Source organism: Globicephala melas, chromosome 11 (genome assembly GCF_963455315.2).
Source record: "Globicephala melas chromosome 11, mGloMel1.2, whole genome shotgun sequence".
NCBI classification, from domain to species: Eukaryota; Metazoa; Chordata; class Mammalia; order Artiodactyla; family Delphinidae; genus Globicephala; species Globicephala melas.
Genome location: NC_083324.2, coordinates 48,772,206 through 48,780,089, shown reverse-complemented (window position 1 = coordinate 48,780,089; position 7,884 = coordinate 48,772,206). Strand labels below are relative to the sequence as shown.

The 7,884-nt window shown below is 41.5% G+C and overlaps 1 protein-coding gene across 13 annotated transcripts in view; it reads left to right on the top strand.

Moving 5' to 3' along the window:
- The first annotated feature begins 497 nt into the window (after nucleotides 1-497).
- The window catches only part of LRRFIP2 (LRR binding FLII interacting protein 2), a 119,299-nt gene continuing 111,912 nt past the window's right edge, over nucleotides 498-7,884 (top strand). For 4 of the 13 annotated variants that reach the window (XM_060308545.2, XM_060308543.2, XM_060308541.2 and 1 more), the window contains exon 1: nucleotides 500-771. The gene's annotated coding sequence lies outside the window, so the exon portion shown is untranslated. Of the gene's footprint in view, nucleotides 772-3,274; nucleotides 3,432-7,884 lie in introns of all 13 variants that reach the window. The other 9 variants (XM_060308551.2, XM_060308549.2, XM_060308548.2 and 6 more) reach the window with 4 other exon arrangements.

Genomic DNA, 7,884 nt, shown 5'->3' with positions numbered 1-7,884 from the left:
ATACTTCCGGAATGAAGGACAGGTCCGTGTCCATCAGATGTTTAACGGACTCTATATTCTTCCCCCCTCGCCCCCAGCATTCTTCTACGGAAATCATTTCAAAATCATTCATTTTGGAAATAAGGCTTTCAGCATTTCGACCACACCCACCCACCTTCGTTCCTACCGTTAGAACTGCCACCCGGGCCCACTCACCCAAGCCCACTAGGCCGGACAGTTTGGAGGTAACCAGGGCCGGGGCTGCCTCGAACGGGCACGCGCATCAATTCACATTCCCGGACCCGGTCCTGGGTCGGAGGGGTTGGGTGGGCCCCGCGGGCCCGGAGGAGCCACCTCGGGAGGCCACCCGGGCCTCCACCTTACCCGCGGTCCCAAACCTCTTCCCCACAGGCGGTGCGCAGCCGGTGGCTGGGGGACAAGCCAGTCCCGCAGCGCGCGCTACCGCGACCACAACTGCTTCCGGGTGAGCGGGTCGTAGACACTGTGGCCCCGCCCCTCCTCCGCCTCCGCCGCCCGCCGCTCGGGCTGCGGCTCCTCCTGGGGGCCGGTTCCCGCTGTCTCAGCCGCGGCGCCTAGGGACATCGGCGTGACTGACCGACCGGCTGCCGCGCCGGGAGCCGCCGCATCCAGCCCGGCCCGCCTGGCCGGGGACCCAGGACTCAGTCCGTCCCCCGCGCCCCTCGCCCTTCGCCCCGGCGAGCTCCCGGCCGGCGAGCTGCGCTCCGGCCCTTCCCGGGCGGCGTCGCAGCCATAGCCCGCGCCCGGAGACAGGTAAGGGCCGCTCCTCCCGCCGGCCTGGAGAGGAGCGAGGAGCGGGGCCACCTTCCCGGCCTCTGCAGCCTGGCGAGGTCCGCGCCGCCGCGGACTCCTGCTAGGGGCCGGGACCCCAGGCGGACCCCGGGGTCGAGGTTGCCCCCTGCCTGCGGCGTCCTCGGGCTTCACGCCGGGTCTCGAACGCGCAGCCTCGGTCCGCGAGCGGGGACGGCCTTATTCCCATTGTGGGAGAAATGAACTCGGGCCGCTGTCTCTCCGCTTCGAGTGCTCGGGGCTCCTTCTCCTGCACCCCGGACGCGGCACTCCCTCGGTTCTGTACCCGTCCGGCCACCCCGGGGAAGGGTGTCAGGCCGGTGGAGGGCGTAGCGCTTTTGTGGGATTTTTTTTCTTCCTCCTTGACCCGAGCTGAAGCGCGGGCATAACAGGCGCTTGTTAGGAGTGTCAGGGTTAATGCTTGACTAATGCGAGGTGTTATTCACACCCAGATTGTTAAGCTATATAGCTCCAGCCAGGCCTGCTTCTCGTGCTCGTGGATATCCCGCAGGAAGCCGGAGGACCTAAGGAAACCCGTGTCTTTTTCTTTCTTCGAGGGGACGGAAAAGTGCAAGTGTTTGCTCTACTTTTTCCACCGTGGGAGATACAAATATAAGGCTGCGGAGACCTGGCCAGGGAAATGTTGCATCCTAAACTGTAACTCTTTGTAGCGTATTTTCTTTGAGTTTCCACTTAATGACTCAGCATTTCTGCCCTAAAAAGAAAAGCTGCAGCGTAGGTTCATTGATTAAAAGATAATATGTAAGGATAACAGTGCCCGTTACTTTTTTATGGCATCACAATGGGAAGAGAATGTGGATACAGTAATGGAACCACAGAGATGGAGAGCAGGGTGTGGATGGATCAGTTCTTAATTAGTGTTTAAAATAACATTGTTTCAAGGTAAAATGTTTATTTGGGGGATGCTTCTGTATGAAGAGGTGCAATTGTTGGAAAAGGCAAAGTGTTGCAGGTAAGGGTTAGTTGGCAGGGACTTGGCGTTTGCTGTGGTTTGAAGGTCTTGCAGAATTAACCGTTTAACAAACATCATGCTCTGTTTAACACATGTAGAGATGATGACCCAGTATTATACTCATGTAGAATAAGAATTTCGGAAAGTGTGATTCATTTAGGAAGTTAGGTCACTCGCTTTGTGAATCATTGATATGCATATTAAACTTGGAATAGAGGAAAGCTAGAGGTTTGTTACTGCCTGTTTAATTAGATGCCCTTGCTCATAGGAAGTGTTGTATTGATGCTTTGTTAGGTTTGTTGCTGCATATTTATTGTCGTGAAGTATGGTAAGGAAATAAAAAGTGAACTTTTGCAGAAGCTTTGGATTTAGAATAGTTTGTTAGTTCCTAAGTGGATTGTTGTGATTTTACCCACTTTTCTTTTTTTGCCAAATGTGGGAAGATAAATAAAGGAAGGTAAGTGTCTAGAAACAAAATAAATATCGGTGAAAAGGAGAGCTACATCTTTAAGGCAGGAAAAACTTCACTGAAAGAACCTGCAGTACACAGAAGAGTCTTGAGTGAAAGGCCTTACCCATTTGGGGGAATCTGCCCTTAAAGATGTGCAATGAGACTATACTGAGCTCATACTTAAGTTCTGGTGGAGAAGAAAGTGTGTACTGAAGTGGTGATTCATTATTGGAATGAATTCATTTTAAATTAGAAATAACTTTTTATTGCAGAAATGTAATTTGATCATTTTGGCTTTTAACGTGTTACTAAGCAAAATGACTTTGAATCACAGCGTTCTTGATACTCTTAGCCTTCTTTTCTTTTTCTTCTTTTTGGAAGTCAGCTTATTTTACCTTGATTTTGATTTATAAGGAACTTTAGTTAGTTATCAGTTGTAAAGTAATGGTAAGTTTACCCTGTTGGTCTTGCTTACTAAATTCCTTTAATTCTTTGACTAAATTTCCGCATCTTATTTCCTTGGATATCCATTCTTATATTCAGAGCGTTCCCTAATGTTGCTTTTGATTTGTGTCCAGCTAATAGTGACTTAAGAGTTTCAGTTTCCAGTGAACAGCTATTCCCTTTTGGAAAATCCCTTGTGGAAACCGCCTGAACTGACAGTCCTGATAGGTAGATATGCAAGAGAAGCCTTCTTAGGTCAGGATTTAAGCATCTCCACAATGAAGGAAAAAAGTGATACGGGGAATATATTTGGCAAAGTAAAGTCTTTTTCTCTCAAAACAAAACCAAAAACTGATCTTTACTAGAAATGAGAGAGAGGGAGCAGTTTCTTGCAAAGCTGTTTGTGAATTGTTTACCCTGCTCCTAGTTGGAAGAGGAACAGAATTGATGATAATATATATATTTTAAAAAACTCCCTATAGCGTGTTGGGAATGTCGATGAGGATCATTTTAGAGGAAATACAGTTCTTCTGTCCTCAGCATAGAAGCACTTTCCATTGCACCTACCTAGAGACCATTTCATAGCCTTTTCCTTTTAGGTGGTTGCTTTCTCTCTGGAGAATCTGAACGGAGAGATGGTCCTTTAACAGGAAAACTGTACCACCTTATCCAGTTTGCAAATAAAGACTTTATGACCATCATTCAAAACTCAACTTTTAAAACTTCAGAAGGAAGGAATTGAGCAAAATTTACCCTGTGAGTAAAATAACTTTGGCTTTTTCTCCATTCTTTCCTTTAAGGTAATAGATAGGATACCATTAGAAATGATTTTTTGTGTGTTGCACATTGTGCTTTCACTTTAAAAACTTTTTGGCCTACAATAAATTAAGCCACACTTAAAAGGAATCAAACACTGGGCTAAAAACTGGGTTTATTATATGCTAATACTTTTTCATTTATTCTATTATATCTTTATTTTGGTTGGGGAATGGAGAGAGAATTCTGTTTCTTGTAGAAGCTCTGAGATTTGCTCCATATGTATGCTTCTGTTTTGGTCTAGTGGTGGGGAGAGCAGTAGATAAGAATACAGGTGGTTAAGAAGAGGGAAGGGACTTCCTTGGTGGTGCAGTGGTTAAGAATCTGCCTGCCAGTGCAGGGGACATGGGTTTGATCCCTGGTCCGGGAAGATCCCACATGCTGCAGAGCAAATAAGCCCATGTGCAAACCCAATGAAGCCATAAATTAATTAATTAATTTATTTATTTTTTAAAAAAAAAGAAGAGGGAAGAAATGGCATCCATGAAGGGGAGTGCTCACTTCATGGGTTCAGTAGATGTTTGTGGGACTTTTTAAAATTGCTAAACATTTGAAAAGAAAATGTTATATGGTGAAAAGGAAGTTTTCTTTCCACAATAAACTTCTAACCTTCTTCCCCCACCCCCTACGCTGACTACATAATCCAAACAACCACTCTTAATGGTTTCCTGTGTATCTCTCTCCAAATTTTCTCTTGCATATATAATCACCTATGTTTAGGAGGAATGTCCTATACCTTTCATTCTTACCTTTGATATGTCTTAGAGATCATTGTATATTAGCACATATGTCCATCTAATTTTTAAAAAGAATGGATGTCCTGCCTAGTGTAGATGAACCATAGCTTGTTCATTTTCCATAATTTATTTTAACATTCCCTATTGACAGACATTTAGGTTGTTTTTAGCTTTCCACTAACACTGCTGTAAGGAACAACTCGTATGTAAGTCTTCGCTCTAGTGCATAAGTGTGTATATGGAATTTATTTCTGAAAGTGTGAATGTAAGTTTGGGAATTAAATTGTGAAATTTTAAAAATTTATTTCAAGCTTATATTGGGATTTATTTTATAATAGAAGTTACCTTTTTCTTAACCTTGTAGGAGAAAAGAGTGCTTAATTGCTTTGTATTGTTTATCCTCACAATTTAAAAATATACTGTAAATGTATTTTATAAGGTAATTTTCAACATTTTAGAGTGACAGCTGGGTAATTTTATTTATACAGGTAAAGATAAAAGTACTGTACCTTGAAGACTGTGCTATTACAGACGAACTACTTCATTTATATTTGGTAATACTAGTTAAATGAGTGCCTTTTGTAGTAGCTTGATTGTTTTAGGATTTGATGACCAATATCAATTAAAAACATTGTATATAGTTTTATTTCTTGCCCTGCAGAAGTCTGCTGCCATATTATTAGTCACATGGGAAATAAATGGCCTACCTTCTCTCTTCCTTTATCTTCCATAGCCTAGTCTATTCCTAATAAAATAAACCTCTGTGGGGTTTGAGATCCAAAATCCTTTTGCAAACCAAAGTGCTATTGATGGATTAATTTCTCAAGGCAAAAGGTAGGTACAGATTTAGTCTTTATTCTTCAAAGTGTTTGTGAACAGAATAAGGGAGGTTTACATTTTTAATTTCAATGTTATACAGCTCACTCATGACCAGGAGGAGGTTCAGGAATCTTTGCCCTTTTAAAATGAGAGAGACTAGTGGGAAAAAAAAGTGCTGAGGGACTAACATATGAGGATGAAGTTGGAACTTGTGAGTGGCAGTTTCCCTGGCTGGTGCCCAGGGTCTATTCTGAGGCCTTGTCAAAGCTCGTCTGACAGAACCCACCACATAACCACAATCTATCCTGGCCCCACTGCAAGTCAGGAAGGCCTGCGGTTTAGGAAAAGTGGCAACAACAGAAGAGGGAGCTTATAAAGGACATTTGCCTTCAGAAGATTAAGGCTAAGTTTTGGGGTGAAAATGTGCTTAGCAGGCGTATCCTAGGATCCAGTTTTTTTTGGTCTTCCCTTTTTAGGGAATGAGCATGATTAAGGAGAACTAACGAGGCCAGCATTTTAGAAAAATGTGCACAAAGAGGAGCACAGGATTGTACCAGTATTGATGTCATGTCTGGTTCTGAGAGTGTTTGGCGGGGATCAGTCAAATGTTTTACAACAGGGGAAAGATATTACTGTTACCCACACAGGGAGGCCATGCCCCGAGTTGAAATGGTAGTCCAATTCAGAGACCTTCACACTTGTCCCTGGGATCAAAAGGACACTGGGAATGATGGGCTGTTTTACAGGATTATTTTGAGTTTATACAGAGAAATCAGCTTCTTCCCAAATTCTCATTCTCTTCTTCCCATAGAACTGTACAGTAGCATGTGTAATATCAGGAAGTTATCTCTTTAAACTCTTGCTTATTACCAGATGCTGTGTCCCAGCATAGCTGCCTTTCTGTACCAGGTGCTTTCTCATGAAAACCTTGGTCTTTCTGTACTAAGTGAATAAAGTACTTGGGTTTGAAGTTCTTTAACTGATCTCACTTCTTAGGCTAGAAAGCAGTTAAAGAGCTTAGTGTGCCAGTCTTTTGATCAAGGTTCATGTCACCGTATTTATCCGCAGCCTTGGATTAGAGTGGAGGTTGTTTGAAGAATTTGGCATACAGACTTCATTTATAGATGCAAAGCCCGCAGATAGTTTCCTTTCTTTTGCCTTAGGTTAGGTTGGCACTCCAGGAAATTGAGTTTTTCTTGCCCTCAGAAATTTGGATTGTTAGCATTTGATGATGATGATGTATTTAGTATTCAGTGTGAGGAGAAAAAATAATAGGAATATTTTTCTCTCTTCTCTATTCCTATTATTGGGTTTATTCCTCTTATCTTGTTATATCCGTTCCCTGTTTCGGCCTTCCCCTCCTCCTCCTAAAAGAGTGGGATTAGAACAGAGCAGAGGGGAGAGAGCGGAAAAGAGGTTGGGAAAACCTTGGAGTGCAGCGGCTTATCAGAGTGTTTTTATTTTCTCAGAAGTAGATTATTACTTTAAAATCATAGTCATCTTTTTCTAGTGCTTTCAATTTGAACCCTCTATATCTTAGTTTTCTTTCATTATGAACACCAAAATTTTAACTACTTTTGATACAAAATATCTTTACTGCTTTAGGAAACAAATTTAACTTTTAAGTTGCTTATTCTGATCACTTTGTTATTCTTTCTACATCTCCCACTTTCCTCAATAGAAACATTTTAACAGCTAGGAGCAGTTTTTTGGCTGTCTGGTTTCTGCCTTAAGTAGAGTATGCTGTGTGCAGAGGATTAGGATGTTAAAATGTTTATTTCTCTGTTAAATGGTTTAATCATTTATGATAACAAACAATATAATTATTGTATTTATTGTAATATTTATTGTATAATTACAATATAATTAGTAAGCATACATGTTGTTTCTATTAAAAAAAAAAGAGAAGTATTCCAGTTAAGTGATGCATAGATTATAGGACTAAAAATAGGGGGGGAAAATTCATTGTAGGTTTAGATTAGATGTTTTTCCCCTATCATGGTTATCACTATGTCTAAGTAGATAGTCAAGGAAATAAGAGGGTCGCTGTCCTCCTGTCTTACTACACTCATCTTTTGCTCTCTATCCAAAGTGGTTTTTTAGTTGTGGTAAAATACACATAACATAAAATTTACCATTTTCAGCATTTTAAAGTATACAATTCATTGGCATTAAGTACATTCACATTGTTGTGCAGCCATCACCAACATCCATCCCCAGAAATTTTTCATCCTCCCAAATGAAAACTCTATGCTCATTAAACAATAATCCTCATTCCCCCCAGCCTCTGGTAACCACTATTCTACCTTCTGTCCCTATGAATTTGACTACTGTAGGTACCTCATATAAGTGGACTCATGTGGTATTTGTCTTTTAAAAACTAGTTTATTTCCCTTAGCATAATGTCCTCAAGCTTCATCCATGTTGTAGCATGTATGAAAATTTCACTCCTTTTTGAGGCTGAATAATATTTCATCATATAGATATAGATATATAGCATATTTTGTTTATCCATTCACCTGTTAATGGACATTTGGGTTGCTTCCACCTTTTGACTATTGTGAATAATGCTGCTACGAACACAAGTGTATATCTGTTTGAGTCCATCCTTTCATTTCTTTTGGGTATATATCCATAAATGGAATTGCTGGATCATATAGTAATTCTGTGTTTAATTTTTTGAAGAATTGCCTTACCATTTTCCACAGCAGCTGCGCCATTTTACAGTGTACAGTGTTGTAATATCTCTGCATCCTTGACACACTTAATTATTCTCTCTCTTTCTTTCTATCTTTCTTTCTTTTTAAAAATAATAGCCATTCTAGTGGGTATGAGGT